Below are 19688 nucleotides of genomic sequence, written 5' to 3' on the forward strand. Positions count from 1 at the left end.
GCTGAGGTGGCTGCAGCTGGTCCTGACCCTGCTCCAGAGGTCCAGAGTCCAGGCCCTGGGTTGAGCCTGGCCTCAGAGATGTCGATGGGGCGACTGGGCCCCTCAAAGGCCACATCTTCTCCCTGCCGAGCTGCCCTAAGGTCTTTGCGAGACACTCCTGCCCGACCCCAGGCTTGCCTAAGAGCACACTAGACACGTGCAGTGGCCTCGTCTTCGCCATCTTGGCAGTGCCATCCCCCAGGACTCACTGCCTGGCCTGTAGACACAGCCCTTCCTCCAGAAAGATGCTTCTGTTTACTCAAAGACACCTTTGTGGACATCTGATGCCTCATTTATGAGGTAAGCAGGCGGGCATGCCCTCCGCATCCCTCGGCTTATCAAACTGTTTGTGATCCAATGAGTCACAGTAAGACACTCCGTTCCAGGGAGCTCGAGTTTCCTCCCTTGCTGGCATTTGGAGGGAGGCAGAAGTGTCCAGGCTGGCCCTTGGCACGACAGCGGGCTCCCAGAATGTCAGAAGGGCTTGAGGGGGGGTTAATCCATGCTGCCTACCTCTTCCTTTGCAGCTGGGGAGACTGAGGCCCAGATGGGAGCCTTGCAAACAGGTAAGGTGTCCAAACAACAGAGTCACAGTGACACCTGCGTGGATGTGCACACGCGCTCACACCATCTGCACACTCCAGTACCACGCAGAGAGGCTGAGGACCCCGGGCCAGCCTCTAGGTCTAGCAGGAAGTCAAAGGACGGGTGTTTTTCTCCTTCTCAGCACTAGGCTTAGAGCAGCCAGGCCTCGGGCCCCGGGTTGTTGTCAGCCAGTCCAGCCACACCCAGGAGCTGCTTCAGGGCTGAGCTTTTGGCCACAGGATGCTGTCACCTCAGGCTGTGGTCAGGCTGGCTTTTCCGGGCCACCATCTGTGGCTCTGGGGGGCCCAGCCAGCTGCTCCCAACCCCCAGAACTTCCTAACCTTCAGGTCCCCTTTGTGAAGCGGTTAGACCCCAGGGGAGCTGGGAGGCTCAGAACTGCCAGGGTGCTGTGTCCCTCTGTCCTGCAGGGAACCCTGCTGCAGGGAACCTGCCACATCCCTGTGGGACAGAGTGCCCTGAGGGTCCGAGCCTCTCCAACAACTGGGCTTGGTCGTTCTTTTCATGGTTCAGAGTCCCCAAAAGGTGAGTTCCCCCAGCAATGCAGAGATCCTGAGCCCCCGCAGAGCTGCTGGCCTTCTTCAGGGGACCCTGTTCCCTAGAGACAGGAAGAAGGAGGGTGGCAGTGAGAGAGGGGTCTCCATGACAACGTCTTGGCGAGCTAAGAAGGCTTCCTTACCATCCTAGCCAATGAAAGCGCCATTCCCAGCGCCGCTGCTCTGTACCACGGCCTGGTCTAAGGGTGCTCAGGACAGGCAGAATGGGGGGTGGGGGATCCACTCTCCCCTGGAAAGGGCTTCAGTCTGCAAAACATTACACAGGCTTCAACCAAAGCAGGTCTGGCCGTGGGTCCTGCACACAGTAGGTGCTCAGTGGACACTTGCCAAGCAGGTGAGGAGGGGACAGCGCACATTAACGACCGTCGACAGAGCGCCTTCCACCACACAATGGGCCGTGCTGGTGTCCAGTTATGGCCTGAGGATGAGGGGCTGCCTGGGGGGCTAGAGTGTGTGAACACAGCCGAGGGGAGAAGAATGTGGTCTGAGCCGTGACCACCAGGGCCTCTGAGCAAACCTGAGAAAGGGCGGGGGCGGGGGCAAAACCCAGTTTGCATCTTCTCGGGGTGGAACTGGCTTCCAGAGAGGATGGGCAGGCAACAGACAGTGGGGTCCTTGCTTAGAGGTGAAGGGGGGGCCCTCTGGGGGCCGACAGTAAAGCAGCTCCATGACTCAAAGCAACCCTGCCCAGGCATAAGCCCCTCCCAGGTGTTTGAGGATTAGACATTGGGAAAGAGGCCACTGCTGGAGGATGGGCTGGGGATGGGGCGAAGCCCCCTCAGGGCCTCCGGGAACAGTTTGCCAGTGGACCTGCGCCCAGAGGACATTTGAGGGTGGGTGGGGGCCTCGTTGCCTGGGGCACAGTCTGGCGCACACAGCAGTCCATCAGAGCACCTGTTTGGGCCAGTGCTCTCTGCAGCTTCCTATGGGTCACCATGGGGAGGAGATTCAGCAGCCCCCAGGCTCTTCCCCCATGCCTCTGAGCCAGCAGCCAATGTGGGCACAAGCACCACACAGGGCACAGCGGTATTTTACAGCCGTGCCACACACCGGGGAGGCCCACTTCCGCCCTAACAACTGAGAGGGAGCAGAGGGATGGGAGGATAAATCCCTGCCTGCTCTGTGAGGGGCACATAAATCCTCTCTGAGAACAGCCTGGCTCTGCTAGGCTTAAGGAGACAGATTTGGGCTCAGCATGATGGAGGACAAGGCACAAAGGGAGCAGCCCCAGGAGGGCTCTAAGAGAAGACACAGGCCTGCCAGGGCCAAGAGAGGAAACTGAGTGGCAGGAAGGACAAAATGGGCACCTCTGGAGGTGGCATTCCAGGTCTGGGGACCCCAGAATCCCTGGTGCGACAGTATCCGCTCTCAGATGTCACAGCCCCAGGCACAGGGCAGCCCCAGGTTCCTGGGGCCCTCAGGGTGGACCCGTGTCTCTGCTGGAGGACCTGGTCTTGGAGAGCCTTTGAAGAGATACGGAGGGAGTGAGTGCCATGGGTGGCCCAGCCCATCACCAGCCTGGGCAGGAGTGCAGCCCTGTCACGGTGTGTTCCCAGGTGACAGACTCCGGATCGTGTCCTCAGGCACCATGGACGCAGCTTCCCCGGCCCTTCTGTGCTCACCTAGAAATCTCCTCTTCTCCAGCCCAGGCCTCCAAACCCAGCCCTGCTGGCCCCTGAGCCAGTTTGCATCCTCTCCTGGAGGAGGGGTCGAGAGGGCGGCTGTGCTTGGGACGGGCAGGCCAGGCTGCTCGCTTGTTCATTTATTGGACAGACACTGCGTGAGCCCGTTTTGTGTTGTCAGAGCAGGGTTCTGGGGACCCAGTAGCAACTGAGGCAGACATTGCCCCTGCCCACTTGAAGGCTGGCCAGTCAGGCAGAGTGTCAGGTGGTTGTTAATGCCCCATGGAGCAGGCATGCCAGGAGCCTGGCAAAGGGCTCAGGACGAAGCCAGTACACTCTCTGCAGGGCCCCGCCTCACCCACAGGGGTTTGTGTGGTTTTGACACTTGTCTCTCCCCCAAGCCCCACAATGGCTGGGCCTGTGTCCACACTTGCTCCTCATGGTAACCCTTCCTAGCACACAACACACTCACACAGCCCCAGGTGCAACCATAGCCAGCGAGATTTGCTCCCCAGCTAAGTGAATGAAAGGTGAGACTCCCGGCCCCGTGTCTGGGTGGAGGCACAGGGCAGAGTATGGGAGGCCCAGGAGGAATTTTCAGGAAGCATGATGGGGAGCCTCGGAAAGGTGAGGCAGGAGGGAATCCGTGAAAGATTTTCAGCCAAGGTGTGGGAAATGTGGCGCCATGAGCAGTTAAGCAGCGGCTAGAGAACAGGTGCTCACCATACTCACCCGCTATGTACAGGCACAGCCTGCACCTGTGTACAGCCAAGGGGGCCAGGTGGCATCCAGGCTTAGGGTTCAGAGAGAATGCAGATGCCTGGGCCAGGAGGGAGAGGTGGGCCTCCTGGGTGACCTGCTCCAGGGAGGGGAAGGTCTAGAGCTAGGAGCCATGGTGGGGCTGGAGCATTCAGGAGGAGGCCGGCTGCAGGGGGCTGTGGGCCTGGAGCTGTCTAGGCGCCGGGAGGCTGTTGGCAGGGGCGGGACTTGGGCAGGCTTGGTTTGGATTTGATGGGACAGAAACATCAGCAGGCAGGTTGATGACAGGCCCAGCCAGCGGAGGGGAGTGACAGCAAGGGGAGTGTCAATCCCCAGCATGATGAAGCAGGGCTGGAATGCCAGCCCCTCTCCTCCTACCAATGACCTGTCCCATCCACATGGAGCAAAATTCACATGGGCCCTGTGCAGTTCAGGCTCCAGAGCAGGGTGGATCCAGGGCAGAGGTCAGGGGTTTCCAGCGCTCCCGGCAGCCAGGCTGGCTCTGGGTCAGTGCCAGGGAGGGTCTCAGGTGAGATGCTCACAGCATCAACAGCCAGTCACAGCAGCCAGGATCTGGGCTGGCACAGGGCCCTGGAGTCCCCTTAGAGCTTCTGGGTGTCAGGGAGATGCAGACACTTCAGGGAAAGGCAGCTGAGAAGATGGAGGTGAGAAGAGCCAGCCTAGGCCTCCAGATAGCAGGAACGTGTCCCCCTGCAGAGGTAGGTCCAGGGGCTGAGGCCACAGGCACCACCAACAACTGCATTTGGTTTTAATAAAGTGCTGCAAGCTCGGATGGCAAGCCACTGTGAGCCATGGATGTCCACATGCTTCTCAGAGGCCAAGACCCCTTGAGGGGAAGGTCCTGTCATTCTCTTTTTACAGAGAAAGAAGCGGAAGCTCAGAGACGTTTCACCACTTGCCCCAGCTGGCAGAGCTCCCAGTGACAGAGCTGCAGGAGAACCCCACCACAGCTCCCTTCTCTAGACCTTCCCTCCCAGGAGCAGGTCCCCCAAGAGGCCCACCTCTCACTCCTGGCCCAGGGGTCTGCATTCTCCCTGAGCCCTGAGCCTGGAGGCCACCTGTCCCCGCCTTGGCTGTGTGGGAAGGTACAGGCTGTGCCTGTATGTAGGGGGTGAGTGTGGTGAGCACCTGTTCTCTAGCCGCCCCTTCATAGCGGGCAGAGCCACACCAGACCTTGGGATGAAACAGGGGCCAGCCGGGAGTGACACTGTCCTTCCCCTAACTGGGTTGCCTCCCCTGAGGGGCCCACACCTTCACCCCCAGACACAGGCGCTGTCTTTCCCCTAACCAGGCTGTCCCCCACCCGTGGGCCCCAGTCCTTTCTCCTCAGACACAGACTGTCCATCCCCACATCAGCTCTGACCACCTGAGTCTGGGGGACCATGGTGAGACCGTCCAGCACCATGGACAGTGGTCTTGGTTCTGCCCCACCAGTCAGAAGAGTTCAGCAAGGATCACCCATAGGCAGGGCCTGTCCCCAAGTTCTCCAAGGTTCCTGGAGGCTGTTTCTATCTAGCATTGAGCTGTCTCATTTTCAAAGAACGGGTGCTGCTCCTCAGGACGCCATGAAGACCTGGAGACATTTGGGTCAGGCAGAGGCATGGAAGAAGCAAGGCTTCGAGAGACACAATCATGGTCTCATTATCATTTTGATTGCAGCAGCTCCGCCAGCGCCCTGGCCCGGACATGCGAACACACACTCAATCCGGAGGCGAAGACTGAGCCAGAGTGAGGAGAGAAAAAAAGGAGCAAAACAGACTGATTTTAATAATGCTAAAAATAACCGTGTCAATACTCCCTTCTGTCTGGGGAGCTACGGATCATTTTCTAAGGCACCTTCCCATCTTTCTTCTCCAAGGCTGGTAGTAAGAGCCCTGGGGTGGATTCAGCCCCCACCTCCAACTTCCAGACCAAGCTCTCCTGGGCCACTCATGGGATCTTGGGTGGAGGGCTTTACCCAGTGGGATCTCAATGCCTCTGTCTGCACAAAGGAGGTGGCAGCCCCAGCTCTGTTTACCTCCAAGAGGCACAGGAAGAACTGGAGTCCTTGGAGGGTGAGTCTCTCATTTAACAGAGGAGCAAACAGAGACCTGAAGATGGGGGTGAGGGGGTTACTCAAGATGATGAGGGATCTGGTGCATCTGCATGCTGAAAAAGCTGGGTGAGGTCCCCTTGAAAGAAAGAGTTGCTCACACACATCAACAACATCCCAGACCCTCCTGGCAGCCCCACAGGAGGCCGAATGTGGATCAGATGACCCTGTGTTATAGATGAGAAAGTCAAGGCCCAGAGGTGTTCCAGCCTGGCCCAGGTCAGCAGCGCTCAACCCCAGCTTCTCAGCTCCCACCAAGAGGTTCTCCAAACAGGCAGTGCCAGTGGGCCCTTGAGGCAGCAGTGCCTGCCCAATGCAATATGCATGGCTGAGGTCCAGATCCAAGTGGGTCACCTCCCTTTCCCACACAGCTGTCCCTCTCAGCACCATCCCTAGAGGGTCTGGACATTGTCCTCCTCTGGCACTCCTGGCTGTCCCCTGTTTCATCACAAGGTCTGGTGTGGCTCTGCTTTCTATGAAACCAGATGGCCTCCAGCCATAGCCAGACCGCTTGCTGGGATCTAGCTGCCTTGCCTGTGACTGGCCCCACCGCTAACCACTCTCTCAGCAGCTTCTCCAACCTCTCTGATGCGTGAGGACACCCTCACTTCCTGGACACTTGCCACTGCCCCTGCATAAGCCTCTCACCCTCAACCAGACATGGAAGCCCAGACCAGAGAGAGTTTGCCCAGCTCCTGGACTGGTGGTATGGGAAACTGCATTTTGAGACCCTGGGCAGGACACTTACAGAACTCCCAGAGTTGCAACACCTTAACTCTCAGGTCTCCCACACTTCCCCTGGGCTGTCCACTCTCTGAACTACTAGCTCCTTCCCCAGTGCTCCTGGGCCTCTCTGTGAATGTTTTCCCCTTCCTCTTTCTTCCAATTTCTTACTCCATCCTTAAGGTCCGGCTAAATGTCACCTCTTCTATGAGGTCTTCCTGAATAACACCAGTAGAGCTGGCTTCTCTCCCCTGTGAGAGTCTGCCTACTTACCCAGACCCCCACCATGACCACTGCTAACTGTGTCGTAATGCGCAACCAGGCACTCTTGTCTAACAGTCTGCAGACACTCCTCTCAGCCATTCAGTGTCCGTGTTACCTTGGAGAAGTTATTCAACTTCTTCATGTCTCAGCATCTTCAACTAAAATGTGACTTTTATTAGACCTGCTCAAGTGTGCTAATGCATGCAGAAGGCTTGGGATACTACCTGGCAGATGTTATATGCTCAAAAATGTTAATTACTACTGCTGTCAGCAATATCACCACCACCATTACCATCACCATCATCACCATCAGCATCATCATCACCACCATCACCACCGCCATCACCATCACCATCACCATCATCACCATCATCACCACCACCATCATCATCACCATCACCATCACCACCATCATCACTATCACCATCACCACCACCATCATCACCACTGTCATTACCACCATCATCACCACTATCATCACCACCACCGTCACCATCACCACCACCATCATCACCACTGTCATCACCACCATCATCACCACTATCATCACCACCATCACCATCACCACCAACATCACCATCACCACCACCGTCACCATCACCACCAACATCATTATCACCATCATCACCACCATCACCACCACCACCACCACCACCATCACCATCATCACCATCACCACCACCACCAGCACCATCAGTAGCAGCATCTTCCTTACTGGACTTTCCAGCTCCTTGCAGGTAGCGGATATGCACAAGTCATCCTTGTCTCCCTAGACTAGTGTCCTGGCACAGAATAGATGCTTCTAACCTTGTTGGATGATAAGGTGGACAGGCAGGTGGGCAAATGGATAAATGAATCAATGGCAGGGCAAGTAGATGACTGAATGAATGTCTGGAAGGATGGAGGGGCGTGTGGGTAAAGAGGGTGGGATGGATGAATGAGTCAGTGAATGAGTGAGTGAGCTGCTCTAAGAAGCACAGATGGGTGGCTGAGTTGGTCCCTCCCACACCCAGGCTTCAGATGCTGAGCGGCTTAGTAACAGCAGAGATCAGTGTCCCCATAGAGCCATGATATTAAAATCCCTGAAGGCTGGCTTGTCAATTTCCAGGGGAGATTATCTCTGGAGCTCTGTAGCAGGAGTGGGCCTCCGACTTCCCGGGTCCTGAGCCCTGCTGGGACAGATGACACCTCTGAACTCTTTCTGAGCTTCTGCAGAGGGACAAAGCAAAGCCTGCGGAGTCCCGTGGGTTCCAGCTCAGGACTCCAGGAGAATCCTAGGGGCGTGCCGGGACTGGGGCAGTCAGCCAGCGCCCTGGCCGTGGGCATGGGTCCCCACCTACCCACACCCCAGCCTTCCATGCTCCCTCTGAACAGCTCCGTACCTGCCATCGCTCCTGTCCAGCCCCCTTGTAAGCAGCAGCCTTCTTGCTGGCCTATGGGTACCTCTGTCCCCACCCCTTACTGCCGCTGGGGGCACCCAGTGCTCCCATCCCCTACTGAAAAAACCACATGCCAAGTGAAGTGGGCAGAGTGGCAGCCCGGCCCTTGGGTCCCTCATCCCACCCCAAGGGCCACTGCAGGGTTTGCTTCTGCCCTTGGGTCCCACTTTGCTGGGGGTGGGACCCCTTCACACCCTCAAACTTAGCAAGCACCTCCGAAAGCATGTGTTTCTGTAGGTTTTATTATCCAGGTTGACAGTGTTAGAAACAAAATATACATTTAAAATTTTAACTCATTTAAAAATTACACACTGACAGGTATAACATGTTTTTATGAAACCGTATTTTCTAACACCCCCCCCCCATAAAAAACAGTGGGAAGCAGGGTCAGTGTCACACAGCTGCAGATCTCGTTCTGAATAGCAGCCAGTGGAATCTCAGCTGCCCCTGCGTTCAGCCTGTTGCCTTGTGCAGCTTTGGCTGAAGTTGGTGAAAACAATCCCAGGGCCGTGTGTGCTCCCTGAAGTGGTCATGGGGACCCCAAAGGCCTTGGGGTTTTGTGAGGATTAAATAACACAGGTATATTATTTACAGAACATCACACCTGATTCCCAGGGGTGACTCAGAAAACAACGTTCCAAGGAGGGGGCTCAGAACACATGTATCCAGGGAATGATATCCTTCCCCTTAGGAAAAGGCATGACAACAATGGCAGTCACCCCCCTAAAGCCAGGCACATGTTGGTCCCACACGACCGGGTGATTGCCCACTTGTACAAGCACGTGGCTCTGGAAGTCACCACCCTCCCAGGCCTATTCCGGGGCCCCAGCTAGGCTGGAACCAGTTCCCCCAGTTTCCACGGTCGCCAGACCCCCCAGTGCTCAGAGGCTCTCCCTCCCAGGCTCTCCCAGGCCCCATATCCACATGAAGACCTCGAGGCTCACAGACATCCCACGCCTGGCTCTGTGCACTCATGCGTTTGTTCTCATGATTGGACGGCAGGTCCCTGGAAGGAGGAGCTGGGCATGTCATCATGTGCTGTGTGGCCTGGCCCAGGACAGGGACCAGGACCAATCTGCCTGGAGGGTCAGGCACACAGGGCAGGGAACTGAACACAGCAGGCCAGGGGGCCAACGGTGGCTTTGGGAGCAAGGGAGGAGGAGCCAGAGACGGAGAAAGGCCTTCACCCTTGTTCTCCGCCTCATCCTCTTCCTTCAGCCCGCACCAGCCTGGCCATCACTAAGGAGCCAGTGTCCTTGCAGAGCGACCTCCGAGATGCTCTCCAAGGAAACCCACTCCCCCTCAAGGCCAGAATGGCAACTTTCTTCTCACAGCCCCTCCAGAGACACCTTCTTCCCTTTCCACACTCTCCATCCTGCACTTCACACACAACCTCGAAGCATCTCTGCACAGCAGGCTCTGCTCCAGGGGTGAGCAGGGGGACCATGAGCTGTGCTGAGCTGGGGAGGGTGACGCCCCTCCCTGGGGCCCGGCACCTGTCCTCTGCCATCGTTCAGGCACACTTGCATGGCCGTGAGCGACATCCAGCCATGGTGCCCACCATCACGCCAAGGCTAACTAGCAAAAGGACAGCATCCTCAGCTGGCCAGTGCCCAGGTTGGGCACACAGTAAGTAGGTGTTCAATAAAGCAAGGGAGGGAAAAGGAGGGAGGGAGGGAGGGAGGGAGGGAGGGAGGGAGGGAGGGAGGGAGGGAGGGAGGGAGGGAGGGAGGGAGGGAGGGACAGAGGGACAGGCAGCAGCTGGGCTTTCTCTGCAGGCGCCTTCCTCTGGGCTGGCTGTCCGTGGAGGCTGGCTCAGCCACCCTGGTCCCTGAGTCAGCAAGCGCCTGCATGTGTGCGTGGGGCTGTGGGTGGCAGGGCGGTGGGCTGAGACATTCTCATGCCAAGCAGGCTCTGCTCTGTCCTCGCCGCCCGCACAGTTCTCGCTGCTGCTTCTGAAAATGTCAACTTCTTATCTCGCCAGAATTTTTCCTGACTTGGAGAATTCAATAAAGCAGCTGAGTAACACTTAAAATAATAATGAAGCTGTGTATTTCTGCAACTCCCGGCTGGCTCTGGAGAGCCGGGGCTGCCTTTCCACGATGATCAATCTTCATTTTCACGCTAGGCAGACAGCTCTGCTGGGCTGGGCTGGCCTCGAAGCCCGAGGGAATTGGCAGGTTCCTGGGACACCGAGGCTCCCACCTGCCCTTCAGAGCACTTGTGAGAGGGGAGGCCGCCAAGGTGCAGTGCAAGGGTCCTGAGCTTCCCCACACAGCCACCTGCCCCCAGTCCACCCACCCCACTTCCCACTCATGCTCCCCTCTGACCCTCGTCCATAACCTCCTGTTCACCTCACTAACCCTCCAAAGCCCAGCTTGGGGCTCAGTCGGCCCTCCCTGACCCCTGGACTCTAGACAGGCTGGGCAATGGAGCACCCCAGGTCCATCCGAGAGGCATTTACAACCTGGGTTGGGGGAGGGCTGGATTGCCAATTCCTCCAATCTGCAGAGGGTGGAACTGAGGCCCAGAGCCAGCCATGTACTCCCCAGGTATCATGTGCTGAGCACAAGGGATGAGGCCTGGGAGATGGGGGCTCGCCCAGGACCTGAGGGCTGCCAGTGGCTGATTCCAAGCATGGGTGGGTTTTCTGCTAAGATCTGGTGGTCTTTTCTGACCTTGTGGGTGGGACCCTGCTCTGAGGGGCCTGGGCCCTGACAGAGGTCGCCCTGCCTCCAGGCAGCCCAGGCAGTGCGGAAGGGACCAGGCAGGCTGGGCCTCCAGTCCAGCTTTGCTGCCGCCACTGCCCCTCTGCACTTGGTCAAATTCCACGGCCTCCAGGGTCTCATCGTCACAAATGCAAAGCAGGGACAGGGTGGTCTTCTCTGGAGAGGCACAGGGTGCTTATAGATGCCCGGTCACTGCCCTCTCTCTCACTGAGCCCTGTCACACAGAGCTACGGCTGGATCCATCCTCCCTCGCTGCTCACAGTTCATCCCTCAGGACCTGGAGCTGCTTGGTTTGAATCTCCAATTTGTCAACAACCTTCTCAGATCGAGCTCTTATTGAACGCCTGCAAATTGACTCCCAGGCTAATGAGAACTAATTACTCTTCCCTCCTTCCCCCAGAACCTGGCCAACACTGATGGGGTCCACCCTTCACTGATTCTGTCTTTGGGGAAGAGAAAGATCAGGCCAGGAAGATCCCAGCTTAGAGGGGAGGCCTCGGGGCCTGGAGCCAGTGGGAAGCTCTGAGCTGGAAACCCCGTCCCAACCTGGCTCTGCCTCAGGCTCATGCTCAGCCTGGGGCAAGCCCCACCCACCTCTTCATCTGGGAAAGAAAAGAAGCCCAAGTCACTGAGTGTTCAAATGGGACAATAGGTGCTCTAAAAATTCTCCAGGAGGGCCAGGCACAGTGGCTCAAGTCTGTAATCCCAGAACTTTGGGAGGCCGAGGCGGGTGGATCACGAGGTCAAGAGATCGAGACCATCATGGTCAACATGGTGAAACCCCGTCTCTACTAAAAACACAAAAAAATTAGTTGGGCATGGTGGCACGTGCCTGTAATCCCAGCTACTCAGAAGCTGAGGCAGGAGAATTGCCTCCTGAACCCAGGAGGCGGAGGTTGCAGTGAGCCGAGTTTGCGCCATTGCACTCCAGCCTGGGTAACAAGAGCGAAATTCTGTCTCAAAAAATAAAAAAAAATTCTCGCAAAAGAAACAGTCACTAGAGGGGATCGGCAACCAACAGAATGGGAAAAAATTTTTGCAGTTTACCCATCTGACAAAGGGCTAATATCCAGAATTTACAAAGAACTCAAACGGATTTACAGGAAAAAAACAAACAAGCCCATTCAAAAGTGGGCAAAGGATATGAACAGGCACTTTACGAAAGAAGACCTATATGAGTCCAACAATCATATGAAAAAATGCTCATCGTCACTGGTCATCAGAGAGATGCAAATCAAAACCACATTGAGATACCATCTCATGCCAGTTAGAATGGCGATCATTAAAAAATCTGGAGACAACAGATGCTGGAGAGGATGTGGAGAAAAAGGAACACTTTTACACTGTTGGTGGGAGTGTAAATTAGTTCAACCATTGTGGAAGACAGTGTGGCGATTCCTCAAGGCCTTAGAAATAGAAATTCCATTTGACCCAGCAATCCCATTACTGGGTATATATCCAAAAGACTATAAATCGTTCTACTATAAGGACACATGTACACGAATGTTCATTGCAGCACTGTTTACAATTGCAAAGATCTGGAATCAACCAAAATGCCCATTGATAATAGACTGGATTGGAAAAATGTGGCACATATACACCATGGAATATTATGCAGCAATCAGAAATGATGAGTTTGTGTCATTTGTAGGGACATGGATGAATCTGGAGAACGTCATCCTCAGCAAACTGACACAAGAACAGAAAATGAAACACCGCATATTCTCACTCATAGGAGGGTGATGAAAAATGAGAACACATGGACACAGAAAGGGGAGTACTAAACACTGGGGTCTATTGGGGGGAAAAGGGGAGGGCCAGCGGGAGGGGGAGGTGGGGAGGGATAGCCTGGGGAGAAATGCCAAATGTGGGTGAAGGGGAGAAGGAAAGAAAAGCACACTGCCATGTGTGTTCCTACGCAACTGTCTTGCATGCTTTGCTCATGTACCCCAAAACCTAAAATCCAATTAAAAATTTTAAAAAAAAAAATTCTCCAGGAGGTAGAAAAGCCACATAAACAGGAGATGCATTATGAAGCCACCTTGCCTGGGACGTGGTAAATCAAAGTTTAAAATAAAGTCCAATCTGTAAATAAGCGTCTAGGACACAATCTTGCATATTCCCTGACATATTGTCCAGGCTGCTTTCATGCTGCCAGGCGGAGCTAAGGATTCCAACAGAGACCGTGTGGCCCACAGAGACAAAAATACTATCTGGCTGGTGGCAGAGCAACCCTGCTTTAGATTCGGAGGCAGAGGGATTCCCCTGAGTCTTCCTGGCCCCGCACAGACCATCCTCCCTCCCTGGAGCTCCCAGGGCCCTGGGCAAAGGCCCCGACCCTCTCCTACCCCCATATCCTGCAGGTAAGGAGCTCTTTCTGACTCAGGGCCTGCAGCTGCTACAGCAGGGGCCGAAGGGTGGCTCTGTCCTGCCCAGTCTAGGCCTGTGGGGGCCTCACCCAAGCTGGGGACAGACCCCTCCCTCGTGTACTTCCCCAGGTCATAGCCAGGACTCAGCCTCCTCTTCCAGCCAGCTCTCCAGGCCCTCCCAGTAAGCAGGGTGACTGAACATGCAATGACCAGCCTCAGACACCAGCAGGTCCTGAATAGCTCCTAAGGATAGAGGCAGGATTTCTAAATCCTCTGAAATCGGAAGCGGTTCCCAGGGGCTCAGGAGGTGATCAGGAGGGAATCAGAGGGGGCAGAGGAGAAGGCCTGGGCTTCTGGGGCTGAGGGGTCCATGGGGGCAGAGAGGGGGTGGGCATGAGCCAGCTGCAGCTAGAAAGCCAGCCCCTGTCTGCATATGGTGGGGCCTGACCACCCCTCACACTGTCAACCACAGTGCTTCTGCTCATCGCAGTGTCTGCTGACCCATACACAGCAGGGCAGCAGGACCCCCGCTCCCCAAAGCTCCCATTCATGCTGGGGCATGGCATCCACCAACTAACCAGGAATCATGTGGACAGGAATCAATTTGGGATGGACTTGGTCCATGCAGATGGAGACTAGACAGGGGCCCTGGCCCTCTGGGGCTGGAGGAAGGCTCCACAGAGGACTGACAGCAGGATGCTGAGCTGGGTTAGTGAATGTGTGGTGGAGGGGAGGCCGTGAAAGGCTATCCCCCTCCCCAGAGGACACAGCAGATGCAAAGGCGTGAGGCTGAGGCAAGAGCGGAGGCAGGGGAGGGGAGGGACAGGGCGCACGGGGTCCAGGGTCTGGGGTTGTCCCAGCAGGGGACTGGCAGGACCACCAGGTGTGTGTGCTCACCGGGCCGGAGACCCCTGGGGCATCTTGCAGTGGTCCAGAGGCGAAAGAAAGAGAGGGGCCAAGTCAAAGGATGTTTTGGATTGCTGCTCGTTGTCCCAGCCAACCCCTCAAACACAACAGCAAATGCACATCCAGAAGAGGTGGGGCTTGGGTGTCATCTGAAGCCAGCTCTCTGAGTCGCCCACTCACCTCCCTCCTCAATAAGCCTGGGATAGAAAAACACCTCTCCCCCTCCGGCAGCCCAGCCCTGCCTCCTCACTCAGCTGTGCGTCGCTAAGTGATATTACCAGCGATTACGTGCTTGGCGGTCGCAGACACCGGTTACCGCTGCCTAATTGGGTCATAATTTTGACAAATGTGTCATTCTAGAAATCCTGACTGCAGAAGGATCACGACAATCTCAGCCTCTGAACTGTCTTGCCCCTCCCCTCATCTCCCCAGCCCCTCCCCCATGTCCTTTGCTTTCAGCTTCATTCCTTGTCGGACACCCTGTTTCCTGCAGCCCCGGGCACCCCAACCACCCTGCTGGGCACATGCAGTGCTTGGCAAATGCCTGTGTGCTAAACGAGGGACTGAGGCTGGGGGAGGCCGTGGAAGCTCAGAGAGTCCAGAGCCTACCCCAACAGGAGGCAGATAGAGTGAGAAGGTAGTCCCCTACCCAAGGAGGAATCCAAGGCCAGCCCCCACATGCCCAGGGCATCAGCTCCCTGTAGGTTAAGAGAGCAGCCAGTGGCTGCAGGGCACCGCATAGTGTGCAAAGTTTATTCACACCTACCCCCTTACAGGATCCTAGAATGTTTCAGCTGGACAGCACCTCAGCAGCCATGAAGTCCAGTCAACCAGGAAATGATGAAGCCCATCTCCCCATCATTTCCCGATTAACTCCCCATAATCTCCTCCTCTCTCCATCATCTCCACATCTCCCCATCATCTTCCCCATCACCTCCCTCATCTCCGCATCATGTCCCATCATCTTCTCATCTCCCCATCATCACCTCATCATTTCCCAATCATCTCCCCATCTCCCCATCATCCCCCATCATCTCCCCATCACCTCCTCATCTTCTGCCCATCACTTCCCCATCATCTCCCCATCATCTCCCCACCATCTCCCCATCATCTCTCCATCACCTCCCCATCATCTCCTCATCTTCTTCCCATCACCTCGCCATCATCCCCCATCATCTCCCCATCACCTCCCCATCATCTCCTCATCTTCTTCCATCATCTCCCTATCATCTCCCCATCATCTCCTCATCTTCTGCCCATCACTTCCCCATCATCTCCCCATCACCTCCTCATCTTCTTCCCATCATTGCCCCATCAGCTCCTCATCTTCTGCCCATCACTTCCCCATCATCTGCCCATCATCTCCCCATCATCTCCTCATCATCTCCCCATTATCTCCCCCACCATCTCCCCATCATCTCCCCATCACCTCCCCATCATCTCCTCATCATCTCCCCATCACCTCCGCATCATCTCCTCATTTCTTCCCATCACCTCCCCATCATCTCCCCATCATCTCCCCACCATCTCCCCATCATCTCCCCATCACCTCCCCATCATCTCCTCATCTTCTTCTGATCACCTCCCCATCATCTCCCCATCATCTCCTCATCATCTCCCCATCATCTCCCCATCACCTCCCGATCATCTCCTCATCTTCTTCCCATCACCTCCCCATCATCTCCCCACCATCTCCCCATCATCTCCCCATCACCTCTCATCATTTCCTCAGCTTCTTCCCATCACCTCCCCATCATCTCCCCATCATCTCCCCATCATCTTCCCATCATCTCCCCATCACCTCCCCATCATCTCCTCATCATCTCCCCATCATCTCTCCATCATCTTCCCATCACCTCCCGATCATCTCCTCATCTTCTTACCATCACCTCCCCATCACCTCCCCACCATCTCCCCATCATCTATCCATCATCTCCCCATCACCTCCCCACCATCTCCCCATCATCTCTCCATCATCTCCCCATCATCTCCCCATCATCTCCTCATCATCTCCCCATCATCTCCCCATCATCTCCTCATCATCTCCCCATCATCTCCCCATCATCTCCTCATCATCTCCCCATCATCTCCTCATCACCTCCCCATCATCTCCTCATCATCTCCCAATCATCTCTCCATCATCTCCCCATCATCTCCTCATCATCTCCTCATCATCTTTCCATCATCTCCCCATCACCTCCCCATCATCTCCTCATCATCTCCCCATCACCTCTCCATCATCTCCCCATCATCTCCCCATCATCTCCTCATCATCTCCCCATCATCTCCTCATCACCTCCCCATCATCTCCTCATCATCTCCCCATCACCTCTCCATCATCTCCCCATCATCTCCTCATCATCTCCTCATCATCTCTCCATCATCTCCCCATCACCTCCCCACCATCTCCCCATCATCTCTCCATCATCTCCCCATCATCTCCTCATCATCTCCCCATCATCTCCCCATCACCTCCCCATCATCTCCTCATCTTCTTCCCATCACCTCCCCACCATATCCCCATCATCTCTCCATCATCTCCCCATCACCTCCCCACAATCTCCCCATCATCTCCCCATCATCTCTCCATCATCTCCCCATCATCTGCCCATCACCTCTCCATCATCTCCTCATCTTCTTCCCATCACCTCCCCATCATTTCCCCATCATCTCCCCATCATCTCCCCATCACCTCCCCATCACCTCCCCATCATCTCCTCATCTTCTTCCCATTACCTCCCCATCATCTCCCCATCATCTCTCCATCATCTCCCCATCACCTCCCCATCATCTCCCCATCATCTCTTCATCATCTCCCCATCATCTCATCATCTCCCCATCATCTCCTCATTATCTCCTCATCATCTCCCCATCATCTCCCCACCATATCCCCATCATCTTGCCATCACCTTGCCATCATCTCCTTATCTTCTTCCCATTATTTCTCCACCATCTTCTCATCATCTCCCCATCATCTCTGTTTCCTCATCTCCTCACCTCCCCATCTTTTCATCATCCCATCTCCCCATCTTCCATCGTCTCCCCATCTTCCCATCTCCCCATCACCTCTCCATTTTCTCTGTGATCTTCCCATCTCCCCATATTCTTATGCCTCCATTTCATCATCTTTTCATTTCCCCCCATCTGTTAATCTCTTGGAGTCTCATCCTCTTCACCCCAGGACAGCTTGAATCCCTCACCTCTACTTCTCAGAAAAGGCAGGCACTGTCAATACCAGCTCACTTAGATTGGGGAGTGGAGCTCCCTGGTGCTTATGTAGAGGAGTTTAAAGACTGAAGAGACCAGAATGGTTGTAAACTGTGGATACACAATATCACAATTATTACCATAATGATTTATGTTTTGCACCTCAGAGAATGGCTGCACAGGAGAAACATCTGTGTAGCTAAAAATGAAGGCAAACGGGATTTTAATTTACCTGGACTGTGGTGGACCCCAGAAATGGGCACTTTTTAAACTTCCCTTATGATATTTTGTAACATCAGGGCTGAGAATTGCTTGGGTCAGAGGAGCCTTCTGGACAAGGCCATCCATGCCCCTGTCCAAGGTCCTGTAGGACTGTGCTCTCCTGAAACGCCTGTGCTGTGCTGCCCCCTCTGCTGAGGGCCAGCCTTGCCTTCAGGGCAGCAGGTCATGGCCACAGGAATGCTGGACACGTGGCTTATTCTAACCCTGCTGGAAGTAGCCAGAACAATGGCTGTTTCCCACCCTGTGGAGACAGATGAGCTGGCCCAAGCACAGGGGCTTTGGAGTCCAAAACTCCCATAGTGCATCTGATTCCACCACTTCCAGGGTGGAGAACCTCTCCAGACCTCAGCTTGCCCATCTGTAGAATGGGGTGATGAAGTACTTGTGCCCTGTGAGGAAGCAGTGGGTGGGTGCTGCCTCTGAGAAGTCTCCACAGAGCAGAGCCTGGCCCACCACAAACCCTAACTTCTCTCTTGATCCCTCACCTCCTCCCATCAAGGGAAGTATTGAGAAGTAGCAGGCTGTGGGTGCTGGCTGCCTCCTTCATCTACATTTAAGTCTGGCTCTGCTCCAAGGGCCTGGGAGGGCTGTCTGGGAGGGAAGAGTTCAGAAAAACCATTGTTGTGAGAGACCCACAGCCCTGAGTCAGGCTGAGCATGGTGGGGGCTGGTGGCGCTGGGAGCCGTGAGTCGGAATCCACAGCTGCACCCTGGTGAAGCACAGGCTGCTCTGTATTGTTACTATGCAAGGTTTCGATCAGCAAAATTACTGATTAGCATCTTGGCAGAGTTACCAGCTCCTGCCTGAGAAAGACTCCCTAAAGACGAGGGTCAGGGAGCAGGAGGAGAGGGGTCAGCGATGGTGCCACATAGCAGGTTCCTCTGTGAAACAGTGCCATTGCTGGCACACTTGCTGAACCCTGCCAGCTCACACTGCCTTCGCCACCGACCAGAAATGCATTCCAATGGGGAAGGAAGAGGGTCCTGGGGAGGGTCATATCCACGCTGGCCTGGGCTAGCACCCCCTGGCCAGACTCTGGACATTTGGAGGCAGCCTCTGAGGTCTGCTGGCTCCAGCCATGTGCTGAACACCCACCATGGACTCTGGGAGTCAAAACCCTTCAAGCCTCTGAAGGATGGGGGTGTGGCCTGAGCTCTGGATTCTACCCAGGGCTGTCGGGTGTACAGAGTGGAAGGGAGCTGAGGGAGGGAGCCCTGGGCCCAGGATGCTTGGCCTGAGCCTCCGAGGGGGCTGAAGCAGAGCCCTTTGGCACAAGAAAGGTCAAAAGCAGTGAGTGCGCACAGGCTGGACAGCCTCGGTCAGGCTCACCTTAAAGGCTAGTTTCACGCCACTGCCCAGCTCTAGCCCTGTGGCTTATTCTAACCCTCCTCCCCAAAAAAACCACAAGGGACCACTGAGTCTCCTGACCAGGGTGTCCAAGGTCCTGTAGGATCAGCAATCCCCTCCTGCCTGAAAGATGAGCCAATTTGGAATTCCATGATGGCAACTGCTGATCCATTTTGGGCGGCTGGAGGGGGCTGAGCAGGTGACAGTGCCCAGCAAGCCTGCCCCAAGGAGATGCCAAGTTCCTGGGCTCAGAGAAAGCGTGTTCTAAGGTGAGATTTAACAAGACACCTGTGAAAAATAAATTCTGCAGCACAGTTTTATTCTCCAGCCTCCCCTGAGTTGAATAGCAATTGCCAACATGGGCTCCTGCTGTAAAAGAGACCCTAGGCCGGGTGGCCCAGACACCACCTCTTCACCCCTCACTTTGCAGGTGGGAAGCACCAGTGTTCTTTCCCTCATCACCCAGGGGTGCTGCAGAACAGGCTCATGGGGAGGCAGGCACAAGTGCCATGCCTTGAAGACCAGTGGCACCATGCACACTCGGGGGCAGCCTGTGAGCCCTCGGGAGGCAGAACGCCAGGCAGGTGCCCCCTCCTTCCACACACATGTATGGAGTTCCCAGGATGCGCAGGCAACGTGGGGATGAGAAGGGCAGGAAAGAAGGGAGAAAGGGACAAAAGGAGGAGGAGAGGGGAAGGAGGGAAGAAGAGAAGCGGCAAGAACAAACGA

General features: G+C 55.5%; 1 long non-coding RNA gene across 1 annotated transcript; it reads right to left on the reverse strand.

The window, feature by feature from the left end:
• Positions 1-309: 309 nt before the first annotated feature.
• Positions 310-14227, reverse strand: LOC144579841 (uncharacterized). Its single transcript, XR_013528291.1, has 2 exons — positions 14115-14227; positions 310-5319 (listed from the first exon to the last, which is right to left on the reverse strand). It is a non-coding gene; the product is annotated as an uncharacterized LOC144579841 (long non-coding RNA).
• Positions 14228-19688: the final 5461 nt, after the last annotated feature.

Source organism: Callithrix jacchus, chromosome 16 (assembly GCF_049354715.1).
Source record: "Callithrix jacchus isolate 240 chromosome 16, calJac240_pri, whole genome shotgun sequence".
NCBI classification, from domain to species: Eukaryota; Metazoa; Chordata; class Mammalia; order Primates; family Cebidae; genus Callithrix; species Callithrix jacchus.